The 18,704-nt window shown below is 37.4% G+C and overlaps 1 long non-coding RNA gene across 1 annotated transcript; it reads right to left on the bottom strand.

Moving 5' to 3' along the window:
* Positions 1 to 131: 131 nt before the first annotated feature.
* On the bottom strand, positions 132 to 3,507 carry LOC126827095 (uncharacterized). The gene is made up of 4 exons (XR_007682566.2): positions 3,364 to 3,507; positions 2,293 to 2,416; positions 1,067 to 1,227; positions 132 to 539 (listed from the first exon to the last, which is right to left on the bottom strand). It is a non-coding gene; the product is annotated as an uncharacterized LOC126827095 (long non-coding RNA).
* Between the last annotated feature and the right edge of the window lie 15,197 nt (positions 3,508 to 18,704).

An 18,704-nucleotide genomic window follows, 5' to 3' on the forward strand; every position in this document is an offset into this window, starting at 1 on the left:
CGAGTTACTGTAAATTCAGATTATATTTGTAGTAGATGCAGATGCATGATATGATGATAAAAAATCGGGTAATTTCATTGTTGGTCAACAAAGCACCTTTATCTTAAAATATTATATTTTCAATAAATCTAAACTATTGCATACTTTTATTCAAGAACACTATATGGGGATTATCTTGGGTATAAAACATATTGTTGTAAAATCACATGGTGATTATTCTGAACACACATGTAGAAAAAAGATTTACATAATTGCAAAATTTTAGTCCGTAAAAAAGAGATTTAGATTGTTGCAAAATTTTATTTAGTAACAGTATGCATGGTGATTATCTCGAATATGGAATATAAACATTCAGTAACACATAGTATTAGTACAATCGCTAAGTAACGTTGAGCAAATAGTACATGCTTACATGTATTGTGTTTTAGAATAGCTGTGTGATGTTCCAGTACTGTATGGAGGTGGATAGGTTGGTTGTCCTGGATGATAGTACTGCGGCTGAACAGGTGGTGGGTTGTACTGGGGCGTTTGGGAAACGGCTGAAATATGTCAGAAACATGCCTTTTAAAAGCCCTCATATAATAATACTTACACGAGGTGCGAATATAAAACAAACATATCGATTCATAGATGTCGAGGTTTGGCTTTTGGATGTGAGATGCTAATTGTAGGCCGGTTGGGGAGATTCGGGAAATTCCGGAGTCCACAGTGGCCGCTTTATATAAATGAGTATTTAGGGGAATACTAACCCTATCCCTTTTTAGAAGACTGAACTTGGATCAAATTTACCTTTTATCCCAAAATACTCATTTATATATAGCGGTCATTGTGGACTCTCTAACCGGCCTACCATTAGCATCTCGCCTTTTGGATCTTGTCATCACGTTTATGCGGAGAACTAGTAACGTTTTGAATAAAAACACAAAGCGGCCAGAGGCTCAACATTGAAATAGTTTAACCTAATAGTGGAAACAACAGTTTTCTAGGCAACTGAGATTGGTAAAATTGTAAAATTTGTTAGAAATTAAATATAAGTAAAAAGTGAAATCCAAAAAACTTTGAATACTTTGTTGTGTTGTAGCTATAGTTACACTGGTACTTGGTGCAGAATTTTGGATCACTTCAACTCTGCTTGTCCTGAATCTGACTCGGTAGATGACAACACATATAACAGCTATCACAATTAGAGTTGTTATCACACCCCCTGCTGCTGCTGCTCCACCATTGCTGGAAACAAGAATGGCAAAGATTTTCATCTCACAAAATATATATATTTAAGTACAATTGATGGAAATAGTGCAAAGAGAGAGAGAGAGAGAAAGAGAGAGAGAGAGAGCGAGCGAGAGAGTGAAATGGGGTTTAACGTCCTCTCGACACACAAACTATGTCATTTCGGGACTAACACAGACCTGGAGAAAACCCACGAGGTAGGCCAGAAATAGTGCAAAGTAAGGCGACTCCGCAATTCAAGGGAAATAACCGCATGTACGACGATAGTGCTTGAAAAGTATTTGAATTTAGATTTTCGGCTAGATTGGGCTTAATATTCACCATTTAGAGGTGGGAGAATCAACGCTGGTTCTTTATGGTTAAAATATTTTTTTTAAAACAACACATAAAATACGTATAAAAGTGATATGTACTTGAATGTCTGTTTTTATATTCCAAAAACAAATTTCCTCTGAACCCTTTCATGGTTAGTAGAGATATATTCAGTAAAATTAGCGAATGTAACTCTACCCAAGAAATCAAGTTGTCTGTAAATCTCCACACCTAGATATATTTTTTTACACAAACTCACAAATGATAATATGTACTCGTTATGGTCTGACTGATTCTTAACCGACATACATAATGAAATATAACAATTAGCAGGTTCAGATATAATGTGAGGTCCGTTATAAGTATTCGTATCTGGCCTAAAACAATCCAACGGTGAGGCTGATGTTCCCCGAGAAATTCCCAAAGTTGATGTAATGAAATTATACACCAAGTTTCATCACTCTCACATAATTAGAATTAAAGTTATCGCGCCCCAATGCATCAATCAACCAATTAAATTGCTTGTCACTGCTTACTCTAAGCAGAAGATGCTCATCTTCGAAATCCATCAAGGTTTTCACTTAATAAACACCTACTCCAAATTTGAACATTCTAGCTCAATTAGTGTCCTAAAATGTTTGATGGGCGGCCAGACGGGTCCATTTTAATAGACTACTTCTTTTACTGTCTGTTCTATACATCAACGGAACAACCTAATTATAGAATATACGATGAAAGATCACAACTAACCTGCTGTCACAACATGGCGTTCTGTCATTGGACGTTCCACCACAACATCCGTTATCACAATATTTAGGGGTCCGTGTAAAGCCATAGGTATCATAGTCCTTGCAGTATTTACCACAGAAACTTACTGTAAAATAAAATAGCGCCATCTTTAAGTTTTGCTGGGTCTTTGATAGGCCTCTTTTGAATCTGTTACTTTGATTTAGTTTTCTAATTAAAAGTTAACTGATCAATAATTTGGGTACATTTTAGCGTATGTTGCAAACTAATTCAATTATATAATATTAGGATATGATGTGAACAATCTGGCTTTCTATGCATTGAATGATAAACACTTTATTTTTTAAACAAAACGGAATGAATATGCTGTATTGAATCGGGGTTAGTGCCAGTGTATATTACACGTGATTAGTAAAATTAGTAAAATTTCATCTAACGCAAAGCTGTCCACCAGGTAATTAAGTGACTTGAAAATCCAATATTCGATTGGTCCACGGCCTTCACTCACAATTATCAAGCCAAGTGGACTTTTGTATATTACGTAGTTCACCAATATGATTTTCGGAAAGGTCGATATGTAAGAAAATTAAGTCAGTCTCAAGGCCTATTAATAAGGAATTGGAAAAGTGTTCCAGAAATGTAGAAGGCTGCTCCATTTTTGTTTTGTCTGTTCATTTTCCTCCCTAAATTCTTTGAAATATAGGTTAAATTGTTTTACAAATGCTGCTGTCATGTACCGAACTGGGAATGGGCTTCTCACTGTTTGGGGATCCCGGAATTTCTGATTCTTTTTGTTTTGCTCGCATACACTTTTTGCAGTCTTGTGGCTTCGCGTAGCAACACAGCTGCTTTGGGTACTTAGTTCTTGGAAGTTTTCTTCTCGGGAACGGCAACAGTGATAGCAGATTTTAACCCTACCAAAATCTGAACATACTTAGCATGCAATACAGGCTGATCTGTAACCGGGAATGCTAGGTTTGTAAAAAGCGCAGGAAGGAGCTGTTTTGCTGGGAATAGAAAAATATACATAAAAAAAGATAATTAATAAACAATATCCAATAATATTAGACTTACCTGAAATAAGACTGAATGTTACAAATAAAAAAGCTTTGGACAACATTCTGATGCTTCTTATTCGATCTAGCCTAGTCTATGAACTGATATCTTAAACACGTTTGTCTTTCCGAGAAACATAATATACATCCTTAGTAACAAAGGTAACCTGCATTCCCCAATGTGTGGTAATGGGATACAACGTTTGTTACGAATATATAACTTATATACATAGAACAAAGGGGATACATAGTATTACCAATACTATAAATCGCAAATTGTTTAAACCAATATATCGTATCGAAGTTATTGTCTTTTCTTCTTGGGACTGATAACCTATTAACTAGTGATTAAGCAATGTTGCCATACGTTACAAAAGGTAAGACCCACTCGTGGGTATCGTCAGACAATATAATTATAAATTATATTTTTAAAAAGATTTTTTAGTATGCATGAGAGCGTTTTGATTTGATAGACTATCCATAAACGACATATTTAATGCCCGCTACAGGTTGGACGGAACATGTCGAAATAGAGCCAATCACCGACTGTCTTTTGCTTAAAATTACATTGTGGACGAATATGAGAAGGACCCAACTAATTATATTTAACAGCGTACAATAATTCTCATACAGGGTTAAAAGTTGTAGTGTCTATCATGGTAACAAAGTTTAACAAGGTTTCTGGACGGGGTGGGGTTTAAACTCCCGATACAGAATGTTGTGGAACACTGAATAGCTATAGGGTTCGTCATCTCATGACCCAAATGCTTCAAACCAAATTGTATCCTCTATCACATTCACAAGATTTTCGGCACAGGAGGATAACTCAGGAACGGAAAGGTCATTGGGCGCTGAACAGTATAGATAGAGTTCAACCTCTCATGACCCCGAAGCTTCACACAGAATTTGAAATCAATCTATTAAAAACTGTAGCCTTTTTCACGATCACAAAGTTATCAGATGGGGTAAGTTCACAACGGCAGGTCGAATGCCGGCGAGGGGGGTGGGGGGTGATGGCCGAATGGTCAGCACGTGCGCGCTGTATCATAAGGCCTGTCATTGAGTCAACTGGCGTGGTTTCGAATCCTCAGATGTACGTGACAAGGAGTAGGGTCGCCTGTCCAACCTCGTGGGTTTTCTCCGGGTCCCCTGGTTTCCTCTACTAAAGACCCCTACGCGCAAGCAAATTATTGAAATAAAATTAAAACCATATGTTAGTCCCCAAATGACCTAGTTTGTGTCGTGTGGACGTTAAACCCCATTTCTCTCTCGCTCTCTCTCTCTCTCTCTCTCTCAATGCCGATAGGGTTAGTCCTCTAATGACACTGATACTTCAAGCCAAATTTGAAAAATAAATATTCTGTAAATTAATATGTAGCCTCTATCGCGTTCAAAAGTCAACACTGAAAAATGGGCGTATGAAAATGATCAGGATTTTCCAAATAAATTACAAAATATTAACTAAATGATCAAATACAATAAACGTTACTCCACAATTTAAATGTTTCTCAATGGCTCCATTATTTAATGAACAGTTGTCATAAGGCTGACCATTGCAATTCTCCGCAAGAAAATAAATATAGAATATGACATTCATATTTACCACTCGAGAGAGAGAGAGAAAGAGAGAGAGAGAGAGAGATGGGGTTTAACGTCCACTCGACACAAACTAGGTCATTTGGGGACTAACATATGGTTCAATTTTATTTCAATCATTCGCTTGCGCGTAGGGGTCTTTAGCAATGGGAGGAAACCGGAGGACCCGGAGAAAACCCACAAGGATGGCCAGGCGACCCTACTCCTTGTTACGTACAACCGGGGAATCGAAACCCCGCCAGTTGAATCAATGACAGACCGTATGATACAGCGCGCGCATGCTAACCATTCAGTCATCCAACACCCCTTCCCAATGTAGACATTAATAACATGATATCCAGATTAAATTATTATACACCCATAAAATATTTTCAAATAAAGAAATGTTACAAAATCTGTAAAAATTATAAACGTTGGCACTCCACGATTTAAATGTCGTAAATAGAAACAGGGATTAGATTAATACACATCAATAAAATAATTCCAAATAAAAAACAAAGAAACTCAATTTTACAAATCTAGAAAAAGAAAATATCAAATATTATTATAATAAACGTTGGTACTCCACAATTTATTGGAGCTTAAACTGTAACTGAAAACACATGATTATAATATTCAGTCTTTAAGACAAAATGGACATATTAAAATCAGTAAATGACGATAAACATATCCCACAAGACATTGCGGAAGTAATGAAAAATTTAACGTAAATCATATATATATATACACTCATAAAATGCGCATTTAGTTCCACATTTTATATATTTCATTGTTCTAAAGAATGAAGCTATACATCCTTTAAATGTGATATACATAGACATTAAGAATAAGAATAGGATACAGAGACAAATCAACGTGGATAGTATCTGTTGATGTAACACTTTGTTTGGGAATATACATGTAGTTATCGTTCCAGATTAAAAAAAACAATAACTGTTTAAGGAATAACGTTGGAGAACTTTTTGTGGAGTTCCTCCTCGGACGGTCTTCGTGCAACTATTTTGCAACTAGGTGGTGTTGGTGTTATGAATTATAGCTTGAGGTGGATTATTCGGGTATAGTTCCGTTTGTGGAGGTGGATTATTCGGGTTCGGGTTTATTTCCAGGGGTTCTGTTTGTGGAGGTGGGTTATTTGGGGATGGTTCCGAGCTGTTATAAGGCACTACGTGGGTGTAAGGCGGGGGCTTGGTCTCCGGTACAGGATTAAGCTGTGGTGGTGGATAATAAGTTGGTTGTTGTGGTAGGTAAGCAGAGTTTGAGTAGGTATGTGGTTGAGCTGGCTGATTATACGATACTGATGGTAGCCGTTGTTGAACTGAAAGTAATTATCCATTCCTTAACACATGCATTCAATATTGACCCATTCAAATCAATATTCTTATTATCTTATCGTATCGTGAAAATATAGGCTCATGATATCAAAGATGCATTTTGTAAAAGTTAAGTCTGTTATATACATTCATATTAATACATGTTTTTCGATCCATTTTCAGGATCCAAAGAATAGACCTATGTATAGCTCAGAATTGGGCGTTAGACTCTCTCCATTGCATAAGCCCACTTTCAGTATAAGGATCAGCAATTTGCAATTTAAAGATACATTCCCGCGTACAAACTGGGTGATTAAATGGTATATATGGACTTAAAACATATTCAAACTAATTAATTTGTTATAATTTTGCTTCAAATCCTTCAAACATTGTAATTGCCAAGGAATGCCCTGCTATAAAAATTCGATCAAACCAGGTCATGTTTATGTCACGTGACTTACCTCTCTCGGAAGTCAGAGGAGAATTCATTGAATACATAAGAAGATGTTGTCTTTAATCGCTTACTATTTATTTCAAATATCGAATCCTAATTAAATTCTCGGATTATCCACTACCCGCGTCTTTTTCTGTCATTTTTATCTCAGAAAGTGTTTTACGTCTAACACTTCATAAAGTTTATCAACTTGTACATCAAGCGCTCAATGTTCGCGCGTGACCTTTGACATCACGCGTGCAGAAATTCCTAATCGTCGGGCTGTCGATTCGGGGAACTCTTACATTTTTGTCCTGTATACGCTCCATGGGTGTTTTTCGGGGAATCCAGTATTTTTCTAGTAAGATTGGGTATCTCTACTTTCCATATATGCCAAAATTGACATACTTTTATTGGAATTAACCACCTGATAAATACTTTTCTGGGAACCCATCTTTAAAAGGAAGGAATCTGAATTTCCCAATATGGAGTCGAATGAGGAATTGCCTATCTCAGTTTCAGTACTAATCGACGAACTGATTCAAGACATTCGCCTAATGAACATCTACACCAAGTTTGAACATTCCACCGCTGTAAAAATAGAAGTATTGTGTTACAAAGTCATATCGCTAAAAAGACTTAATCACGTTATTGATGCATATATACCAGATTGGTAAAAGATAAAATCCAAGAGCTATTGCAGATTTCGTCATAGGTCACGAAATGTAAATAGTGTTAAAGAATGTGATTTTTGACGAGGTTCTACTTTTAGACGCCGAAATCTTGTATCATAGCTTTGTTATGAATCTATGATAAGGACTGGAATTTAATCATTATTTTTGGTGGGGGTTTCTCGGAGTTTTCGCTGTTTGATCTACGTGCTAAATTTAGGGAGGTGGGACCTTTCTGAAATGATACATTAGTGAAACCAAAAATTGCAGTCGAGTTGAAGTCGAAGATTTTTAATAAGATTCGACATTCAAAAAAAAATTAATAGCGATTGTCGAGCGACTTCACTCTCTCCGGGAAATTGTAGGCTAGGCACTTGACTAGTACTGGTGGTGATGCTCTTATAGAAATAAGCCCAGCTCAGCGACACATACGTACGTGACGCGAAAATCTGCTAAAAGTCTCTAATATATACATCACACTCACCTGTTCTGGAAACAGTTGTTACATTAGTTGATGGGGCCAGTGCAACTACTTTTCCGGCGGTTCGTTGCTTAGGGTTGATAACACATACGCATATTAAACCGATAATTATTGCAATCAGTACCATACATCCAATAACAATACCAGCAATTGCATCACCACTGTAAACATGGAACATATTTCATATCTTAATTTAACACAAAAAGTCATTTTCCATGAAAGAATAAGTATTCTAGGAAATAAAATGAATTATCTCGGAGAAAATCCATTACATATTATTTTCCAATTAAATAAAACTATATTTTATTTAGTAATTCGTTGATATCTGGCTCCATTATTTAATGAACAGTTGTCATAAGACTGACCATTGCAATTCTCCGCAAGAAAATAAATATAGAATATGACATTCATATTTACCACTCGAGAGAGAGAGAGAGAGAGAGAGAGAGAAAGAGAGAGAGAGATGGGGTTTAACGTCCACTCGACACAAACTAGGTCATTTCGGGACTCACAAATGGTTTAATTTTATTTCAATAATTCGCTTGCGCGTAGGGGTCTTTAGCAGTGGGAGGAAACCGGAGGACCCAGAGAAAACCCACGAGGTTGGACAGGCGACCCTACTCCTTGTCACGTACACCCGGGGATTCGAAACCACGCCAGTTGACTCAATGGCAGGCCTTATGATACAGCGCGCCCGTGCTAACCCACTCGGGATAAACATGTGGCATAAGAGACCACTAATCTTTTCCAAAAGGCACTATTATGTTTACGACTACGAATAAAACTTGCTTGCAAAAAAGTAAGAATTGAAATGGGAAATAATTCTAGCCGGACATCGGCGCTTCTACTCTCAGAGCCTGCGATAGAGCACTCAAGGCCGCGGGACAAGCAACTCAGACGTGGGGGGGGGGGATAGGGCAAGCAAGCAAACAAATGAAAAAGCACAAATTCTGAACACCAGACTCAAAAATATATATTTTTCATCACAATTTGTTTATTTTTGCAAATACCCAAAATCACGTTGAACTGGATTCTAACGGAATGTTTTGTGCACTCTTGGAAGCTCATCATCACTGTGACCTGACGACAGACAATTATGCCCCCAGTTGAGTGTCCTTGTAGACAAATATAACAGTAGGCGATATGAAATTGAATAGGCCATTTATTATTAATAAATGACAGGAAAATATATAATATATGTAATAACAATAATGTAACAAAAATAGAATAGAACACAAAAATACCACATTTGGAATGATTATTATGAATTTAAATACTGATTAGCTAAATACATATTTTGTTAATAAAGATGGGGTACAGTATATACCGCCAAAGATTGTGAACGCCACGGGAGGGGAGACTGACTGTATACCATTAATAAAACATTCATTGAAGGCACCTATGCCAAAATCATTAAAGGCACATATGCCCGCACTAAAACATTCATTGACGGCAACTATGCCCAAATCATTGACGGCACCTATGCTATTCATAAAACATTCATTGAAGGCACCTATGCCATCAATAAAATCATTCTTGAGAGGCACCTATGCCCTCGATAAAACCATTCATTGCAATTGGCAGGCACCTCTGCCAACAACATTATTGTAGGCACCTATGCCATCAATAAGACCCTTGATTGAAGGCCTCATATGGGTAAAAACACATGTCAGTAAAATAAGTCAGTGAAAGTCCCTATGCCATCGTTAAAACACCTTCATACAATGCAATTAAATATCTAACATCCAGATACGAATATTAGAAAAATATACAAGATTAGTCCTTACCTGCATTAATGGCGTGACATGCGAATAATTGCACCCCTGATATTTCTATAGTAACTCTTGTTACCAAGAGAACTAAGGTGAACACCGTCTGTTGAGGGCTTGTAGAACAAAAAGGGGGAGGGGAAAGCCAAGGTATGCCACGGAACAAACAAACCGAAAAACTCGGATCTGTTTCATGCAACACTTCCATACGAATAGTCAGCTGTTTTGCCATTAAGTTATAATCGTTTGCTGACTGAAAATGTCTAGTTCTAAGACGGGGCATAACTTGACAAAAAGTGATGTGTCGAAGGTGATACCTGGCGCGCCATGTATTTAGCAGTAAACTAATTTTTTGTTGTAACTGATCAAGTGCATCCTCATTCATACGATGAGTATCAATATCATTACTGCCAAACTGGACAATTAAATGTGTAGGCCTTGTACGCACGATTGCGGCGTCCTATTCACGACAGTGGGTGACCTTATTGACCCGACCGCCCCTTATGCCAAAGATATGTGTTCGAACCTCGCCGCCTACATGGTTTAGGTTGAATCGAGTGTTCTGGGGGTTATCCTTTATATAGTTATCCAGCCAATATACGTGAGATGTGCCTAAAATTAATACCTTAGGCATAGTCAAAGTGTGGCGTTGTGCTACTAACAACAGTACTAATACGCCATGGTTATTTGGCGGGAAAAGGGCACTGCTATCAATTCCGTTGAGGAGCGGTCCACAATCACTGCCTTGCTCGAGATTAAATAACAGAAGGCCCTAACAAGATGCCGATACTGACATAGCCGTGGAAGGCGCAAAAACATACGCGAAGGTAAGCATAATTGGAAAATATCACCTCTCAATAATTATTACTCACTGACATGTGTTATTACCAACCAGCAATGAAATGAAGAGCCCTCTGATACATGAGAGTTAGCTCCCTTCTGTCAATCACCGTAAATACTATTTACCCCTTTGGATAAATATTACTTTTATTTCAATGTAATATCATTAAGTTCAAAGTCAGTATTGATCAAATTAATAAAGACGTAGCTAGACATTCATCTAGTGCAGACAGACAAAAATTAAAGTCGAACGAAATTATGGAGCGGAATGCACCACATAATTCTAGCCCTTTGTACTACTTACTATAGGGGGTTATTTTAGTTCTATGTATGGTACTCTGTTTAATATAGTGAAGTGGTTAAACTAATGGGTGAAAGCGAGAAATGGGCTAAGTACGTATTTTGCAAGATTCAACTTTCTTAGACTAAGTCACAGACAGTTCCTGTCACCATCAATTGTTGAAAGTAGGGTACTATCGTCCAGTCATCTCGTGCACAAATTGCACACTTACTCAAAAATGGTAATTGTCCCGCCGTAATAGCTGACGCATCTATACTTTCTATATAAGAAGGAGCGGATTTATTTTGCCTTTAGACATCCTCGGCTTAGAGACTAGGGTGAAGACATCATTTGAAGTTCGTAGGAATCAGACAGATTTTAAGGAGGGGGGGTGGGGTGAGCATCATGTAGAAGCGTAACGCCGTGCAAATCCCAAGCTACAGGGGATAGCGTAGAGACCTTATATTTAGCTTATAAATGTAATTTCTAAGTGTGTAGTTTCATGTATATTACCCTTGTATTACAGGGGATAGAGTAGAGACCTTATATTTAGCTTATAAATGTAATTTCTAAGTGTGTAGTTTCATGTATATTACCCTTGTATTATGGATGTTATAAAGATATAAAATCATAGTTCCAGAGTCAATTAATTGATCAGTGAAAATAGTTTTATATACAACGTGTAGGCCAAAGTTAGTTACGAATTTTATTGATCAGTGTCACATTACTGCTTTTCGGTGCCGTCACATCTGTCCCCGTAGTGTCATACCTTAATGCTTGTTCAAATATGCATATTTCGGTACAATACTTCTTATTTAGATATGTGAGTTGGCTATTTACACGTCTAAAACTGCTAAGTCATTCGCCTTATTTCTTAAATATTGTACTTTGGATTTGTATTGTGTTATATACAATTTCAATTTATTTTCTCATTTTTATCGCCCATTTCTATACCCTGACATCACGACTTTCTTGCGTTATTTCAAACAGCACCAACTGTTAAAACAATTATTAGCGTTAAAATTATATATAGCTATCACCGTCAAACATTAAGCGAAATGTCCAATTATTTACGGAATTAAACTGACTACAATCATCTTTAATATCACAATTAAACTAAAATAAGAGGTGTAAGTAAGAAGTTAAAGTAAGCATATTTGAATACGCATTACTGGGTTAAGAATTAGAATTATGTCGTGCATTCCGCTCCATACTAAATAACCATCTAATTTTAAGTAGTAGCCGAGGGAAACTTAGGATTGCGACCTTTGGATATATATTTCACTATTGATTTCGGGATATACAGTACACTGACATTAATAATATTTGTATCCCTTTACTTTGTAATGTACCCCTTCCAACAGTTATTGACAAATTAATTAATAGTGTTGAATAACACTAATTACACGCGCGTCTTAGCGTGAGTAAAGTTGACTCGATTGACCAAATCAAAGGCCCGAATGAGGTAATATTAGAAAGGTTCCCAAAATGCATAAACAGACAAAGCTGTAAAACATGTCAATACCTCTTTGGCGTGACAGTGAACTATTAACTCTTAAACGACCCAGAGGTTTGACGTCATAACGTCATAAAAACCCACGTCATAATGGTCAATAGTATTAAAATATAGATATGCATTTTAAAGTCATATCATTAATAAACAACTGTAGATAGACCCTTAATGTAAATGGATGAAATAATCTAAATTTAATGCCATTTTCATAAATATAAATTTATACAAAAAATTAATTTAGACATTTCATGCAAAATCCATGTATATAATGGTTATTTCTATTTTTTTTTTTTTTTTTGTTCGGCTGTTGTGAACTAAAAATTATTCATCATGAATCTCTTTTAATTTAAGCTTATTTAAGTACCGTAATAGTAATTTGTTGATTAACTAAGCCTACTTCTATCACGTTCTAGGCCTAACGCAAAATCTGAATCACTGTCATTCAATAAGGATGGTAATCCGTCATTAGGTGAACGTTGCCGAATAGGTCTAGACATATCACCGTTTTATTATAATTTTTCAAGGAGAAACAGTAAGATTTTTAACTGTCAAAATGTCAAACAGGAAGTAAACAAATGAGATAAAGTCGTCTGTTCATAAGGGAAATAACTCTCATTACGCCAGAAACGTTGCATTCGGCTAACCGGTTTTGTCTACAAAAGTCGCCGTGGGTACTTAACGGTAACGTTATAGGTGTCGACAAAAGTCGCCTTGGGTCAGTTAAGAGTTAAGGGAAGGGGGAGGGGCGGGGCTACTTAAACGACAATGTACAACGCGGCATGGTTATGTCAGAAGGCTTATTACTGAACAAAGGGCAACCTACATTTATTTATGTATTTGATAGCTATAATACAAACTCTTCAAACCAGAAAGGATATATCAGGTACTCAAGAAAGAGTAGGCTTTATCATCCTCGTTACTTATAACTATTCGAAGCATAGAATGAACCTGGATTTCAGAAACTCGGGAGATTTGGTTTAAACCCTCCGTATTATTGCTTCACTAGGGGCCCCAAGTTTGCCTTTTCTCCACTCTGTGATAAAGAACCTATAACTACTGCCCAAGCAAATCTTCAAACAATGATGATATATAATTAAATATACTGGCACTAACCTGAAATAACCCCAAACAGTACAAACAACCCTACCACGGAAAACATTTTAAGTTTTCTGGATTTTAAACATCTCATCTGCTACTCTCATGTTACTGATCAGATATTATCCCTAGATACGAAACATTGCGAAATTCTTATAGATTCGATTGCGTAGTCTGTTTTTTCAAACTACTTTCCGTTTAACAATTTGATATTGACATTACATGTATTTTAAATCAATAAATGTGTAATCTTGTAACTAAGTAATATACATAAACAAACAGGGATTAGTTGAGTCATGGGCCTTATAATAGTATTATAAGGTCCATGTGATGTGATGTTCAGGGCCTATTTTAAGGTTTCATTGACGAGGCACGGTTTTCGGAGATGGGTTTTTTATGGGTATTTTCCCCTTTGGCGTCCGATAGGCTCAATTTAATTTCTCCCATCACCTTTATCAGCTCTACTATGTCAAATAACCTTCTGAAATCGTGACCAATCAGTCGTGACCAAAACAAAGGCTCACCAGAATTGGAATAAAAACTTCCTGAATTATCACCAAGCTTACACTTTTATAACCAAACAAGAGTTTGTCATACACGACAAGTCGAGATTTTGTAAGAGATGGACAGCGATGGACAGCTAATTGGGAAAATCGATAGGGCGCGCCGTCTCATTGTTCCATTCCAATGCCTCACATCGAATATGAATCTGTAGCCTATATCGCGTTCACAAAATTTTTGGAAAAGTTTGGTAATTCGAGAATGGAAAGTCAAAAACGTTGAATATCGATGGGGTGTATCGTCTCCTGACCCCAATGCTCCACACAAAACTATTAAAACGGTAGCCTCTATCGCGTCCTCAAGGTTTATCAGGGGTTTACTCGTCTCTTCTGTTTGTAAAAAGGGTCCAATGTTAAATTGATGAATTAGTATCCGAATATTTTTAATCTTGAATAGTGTGAGTATATTGTTAATTAAGTATTGATTAAATAGAAATTATTTTGCTTAGTTTATGATTATGAAAAGAGTGTCATACGCCCTGGGAAAGAACAATCGTTGATCTCTGTTCATCGTTGGTTTATGTCTTCGTATTTGAATGGCTTTATGCAATTGGCACGTACAGTGCTTCAACAGTGCCGTATTGAATGTTGTTATTAACATTAAACTTTTATAATCCTTAATTAAGTTAGATCCCCTTTAGATACATGCAATTTGAAGGGGTATCTCTGGTTGGTCAGAATTAAACATGTATTGTAGTGTACATGTATATATTGTTTGATATATTTTCATATTTTATCATTGCTTGATAATGACTAGAGAAGCCTAGTCGAAACGTCGCTCAGTAATAAACAGTAATTGTATTCCATAAAATTGTGACCTGTATATTCTTTATCTATATTGCATATTATCACCTTTTAGTTGAATCACATTATGTGCTGATGATCATATCGTCTTACTTATCTGTCAAGAGGCGGATCTCTCTACACACTTATTTTCCTATACATGAAATAAAACTTGCAAAGCTGTGCCACCGCATTGGCCTCACTGCGCATTAATCTAATCATCTGTATGCACTTAAATGAGCAGATTAATTGTCTCAGATTTTACAGAATTCTCCAGTAATCCCCAAAACCTCAGATAAAACTTGACGTTGCCTTCACCTTTATAATCCTGCTGAGGAGCAGAACAGTAGGACGTTAAACCCCATTTCATTTCATTTCATAATCCTGCTGTTCAAGTTCCTGAACATGCCCCTTGTTTTATGCAATGAAAAATGAATTGAAATGGGGTTTAACGTCCTACTGTTCTGCTCCTATACTGGGCTAATGAAGACGGGCATACGCCATACAGTGTGCTATGAGGGAAATTTTGCCTGGGCAGCGGCACTATCGTCTACTCTTATATCGAATTCCAACTGCCAGGGGATCTTTTACGTGCATTCCAATATATACACGGGACCTCGGTTTTTCGTCTCATCCGAAGGACTAGACAGCGGTCCTTGCCAGGCCCTCCGTTCTGCACCACTGACAAGGGGAAACCACGTCGGCTGGTTGTATGCAACTTCAAGGTGAAATTATTTTAATGTTCAATAAGCCTATTCAGATTTGTTCAGATGAATTTACTCAACCAATAGTTGTAAATTTTCTTGTTTCACTTGACTATAGTAACATTTTGTAGGAATGTAGACTTTTGGATTGAACACTTGTATACGATATCATTGTCGATGGAAGCTAAGCCTAACGAATAAACAAAAAAAGGGGTGATGAGGTTTGAGCCGACTGGTCTAAATTATTTCTTAAAACGTAGTAAAGCTTGAAATATGTCAGTTTTCTCTCTTTAAAATGCTTTTGTAAACAAGTTTTTATTGCAGTTTCGGTGACGTATTCCCAATAAGTGTTAGAAACAAAGATATGCCCATAACCCCGGCGCCGATAAATGTTGGGTTGTGTGGAACATGATCTGAGACGTGATGTATATTTGATACTGTCATAGAACAGCATCTGCTATGGACCAATCTGATTAAAATACAGATCTATATTTCGTTTCGTCTTTTTATACTTTCGATGGCCTACACTACATGAAGATCTGGCAAGCTATAGCGGGAGTTCACGTCAGGGGTCAAGCAAGCGGCTTTGACCCTGTGACGTCAGAAATTGATTAATCAATCAGCGTTGACATTACTAGTGGTTTACCCACAGTTCCGTGCATCAAAAGGCCAAAGGCTCGCTGTAACAGACCGTTTCATTGGCTAATCCCTCACTTCAACCAGAACACGTCAATGATAACAACTCTTCCAGATCCTAATGTAGTAAAGACAAGTAAAACGAAATTTTGAACTATAAAAACGAAACTAAATAGGATCTGTGTTTTAATCAGATTAGAGGCGGACAAACTAGCGGCTTTGACCATGAGACGTCAGAAATTGATTAACCAATCAGCGTTGACATTACTAGTGGTTTACCCACAGTTCCGTGCATCAAAAGGCCAAAGGCTCGCTGTAACAGACCGTTTCATTGGCTAATCCCTCACTTCAACCAGAACACGTCAATGATAACAACTCTTCCAGATCCTAATGTAGTAAAGACAAGTAAAGCGAAATTTTGAACTATAAAAACGAAACGAAATAGGATCTGTGTTTTAATCAGATTGGAGATGGACAAACTATAAACCAACTGCGTCCCCTTCACTGGGTCCCTGTATGTCTATTGTCTACTTATAGAATAACGTGTATTTGTATCTGTTAAATCTGTGTGGTGTATATATTAGACATTTTAATATTATTATCTACATCGGGGAGTGATAACGTCTTACCCTAACTAAATTGAAAAAAAAGCCCAAAGCTCAGCTACATATTTTCTTTTATATAACAACACTTTTTATGAGAAAGGTGCAGTGCCGGATGGGCCCACCTGTCCACCTGTCCGAGACCGGTGGGCCTAACCTCATTAAAAAAAAGTGGGCCTTAGTCTATGAAGAAAAAAGAAAAAAGAGAAAGAAAAAAGAAAAGAGAAAGAAAGGAGGGGGGGGGAGAAAAGAAAGAAGAGGGAGGGAGAGGACAGGACACAGGACAGGAGAAAGAAAAGATAGGGAAAAAAATGACTGACAAACAACACAAAAAAAGAAGTGTACTACAAGACTGCTTTGGTCTGAAATGCTTGGAAAATGGGTTTGCGGTTGTCAATTTTCAAAATTTTCCTGTGGGGAGATGTCCACCCCCCCCCCCCCCGACCTCCCTCGGACGCTCGCGCTTTTGGCGCGCTCGTGACTGCTTGTGGGGGTCTTGGTCAATAACCTGACAGGTGGGCCTTTGGCCCACCAGTCCGGCACTGGAAAGGTGTCTCTGCTTTGTTCTTTTTTCTTTTATCGTCAGATGGTGGGACATGATGGGCACTCAAACCGCAAGATAATGATTTAATATATCACAATTAAAGCTTTGCATCAATGAACTGGATTCACAATGTCACCGTATTAATTCATAATAAGAAATGATGTCAAACGGGATGTTGGATTTCTATGTTTAAAAAGCCCAATGTGTATGCATATACGCCAGGTGACGATAGAGACCATATATTTCTCAAGAAATTTCAAGGCGGGGGTGGGGGGGGGATACATTGTCTCGGGAACCTGGCAAACCCCCTCCTGCAAAAATTCATCCGCCCCTGTCACATGCTGCCAGGCATTTCTTTTAAAATGACTGCCAGCTTTGGTACTAAAATGGCATTTTCATTATGAGCGGCGATATGGCTTTCGATGTCATTGATTTATAAGATAAATTTCGAAAATCCAATATGGCGACAATACAAAATGGCAGCCAAAATGTAATCTAAAATGGTGGATTTTAAGTTAATAGTCGTCCTGTTGGATATGACTTATAACATATCATTCATATGGTTTTCGATGTCGCCGGGTTCAATACGGATCTAAGATGGCGGAAATTCACAGTGAACTCAAAAATGGCGGAATTTTAATTAATCCCCATTTTCTTCCGTTAGATATGGCTTGTAATATGTCTTATTTTTGTGTTTTGAGATTCCTTGGTTCAATTCTGATCTTAAAAGAGTTTATCCTGGTGTTTCTAGCTTATGCACATAAAACGTGCGGCAATCGTAACAACAATCCACTAAAAACGACGTAATTTCATGACTAAAAAGGAGAAACAAATTACTCAAAGATATTAAACAAGTTTAGGGACCGCTGGAATTGATACTGTAAACATGGCAGTGCCAGATCATGGCGAGGGCAACAGAGGCAAATGCCGCGATTTTGTGACAATTCTTTTTTGTATTTGGTAGAAAAAGTAAGGAAGATCCATTTCCCAAAAATCGTGAAACAAAGTGGGTTTTGAAACTATTAGGTAGGGGGACCCCAAGCGGATCGGTTGGCAGCGGAAAGTTGATATCAAAAATGTTTCCATAACCCGAAACCCGATATATTATTTCTGGTTGACAGGTAACGGTCTTGTTAATTGCCCAAAATTTACGTCGAGCCCCCTACACTCACTCAACTAGCTCGCTTGACAACAAGAATCACGAACCTTTCGAAAACAACTCTTGAATCAATTCTCCGAGTATATTCCTGAAGAAACAAATTCTGCCCTATTCGGAAATATTATCTGCAACAACTTCATTCAGATTACTAATCTAGATCGACACTAACTACTTAGAAAATCGTGAAACAAAGTGGGTTTTGAAACTATTAGGTAGGGGGACCCCAAGCGGATCGGTTGGCAGCGGAAAGTTGATATCAAAAATGTTTCCATAACCCGAAACCCGATATATTATTTCTGGTTGACAGGTAACGGTCTTGTTAATTGCCCAAAATTTACGTCGAGCCCCCTACACTCACTCAACTAGCTCGCTTGACAACAAGAA

The sequence above is a fragment of the Patella vulgata genome, chromosome 7 (assembly GCF_932274485.2).
Source record: "Patella vulgata chromosome 7, xgPatVulg1.2, whole genome shotgun sequence".
Classification (NCBI taxonomy): domain Eukaryota; kingdom Metazoa; phylum Mollusca; class Gastropoda; family Patellidae; genus Patella; species Patella vulgata.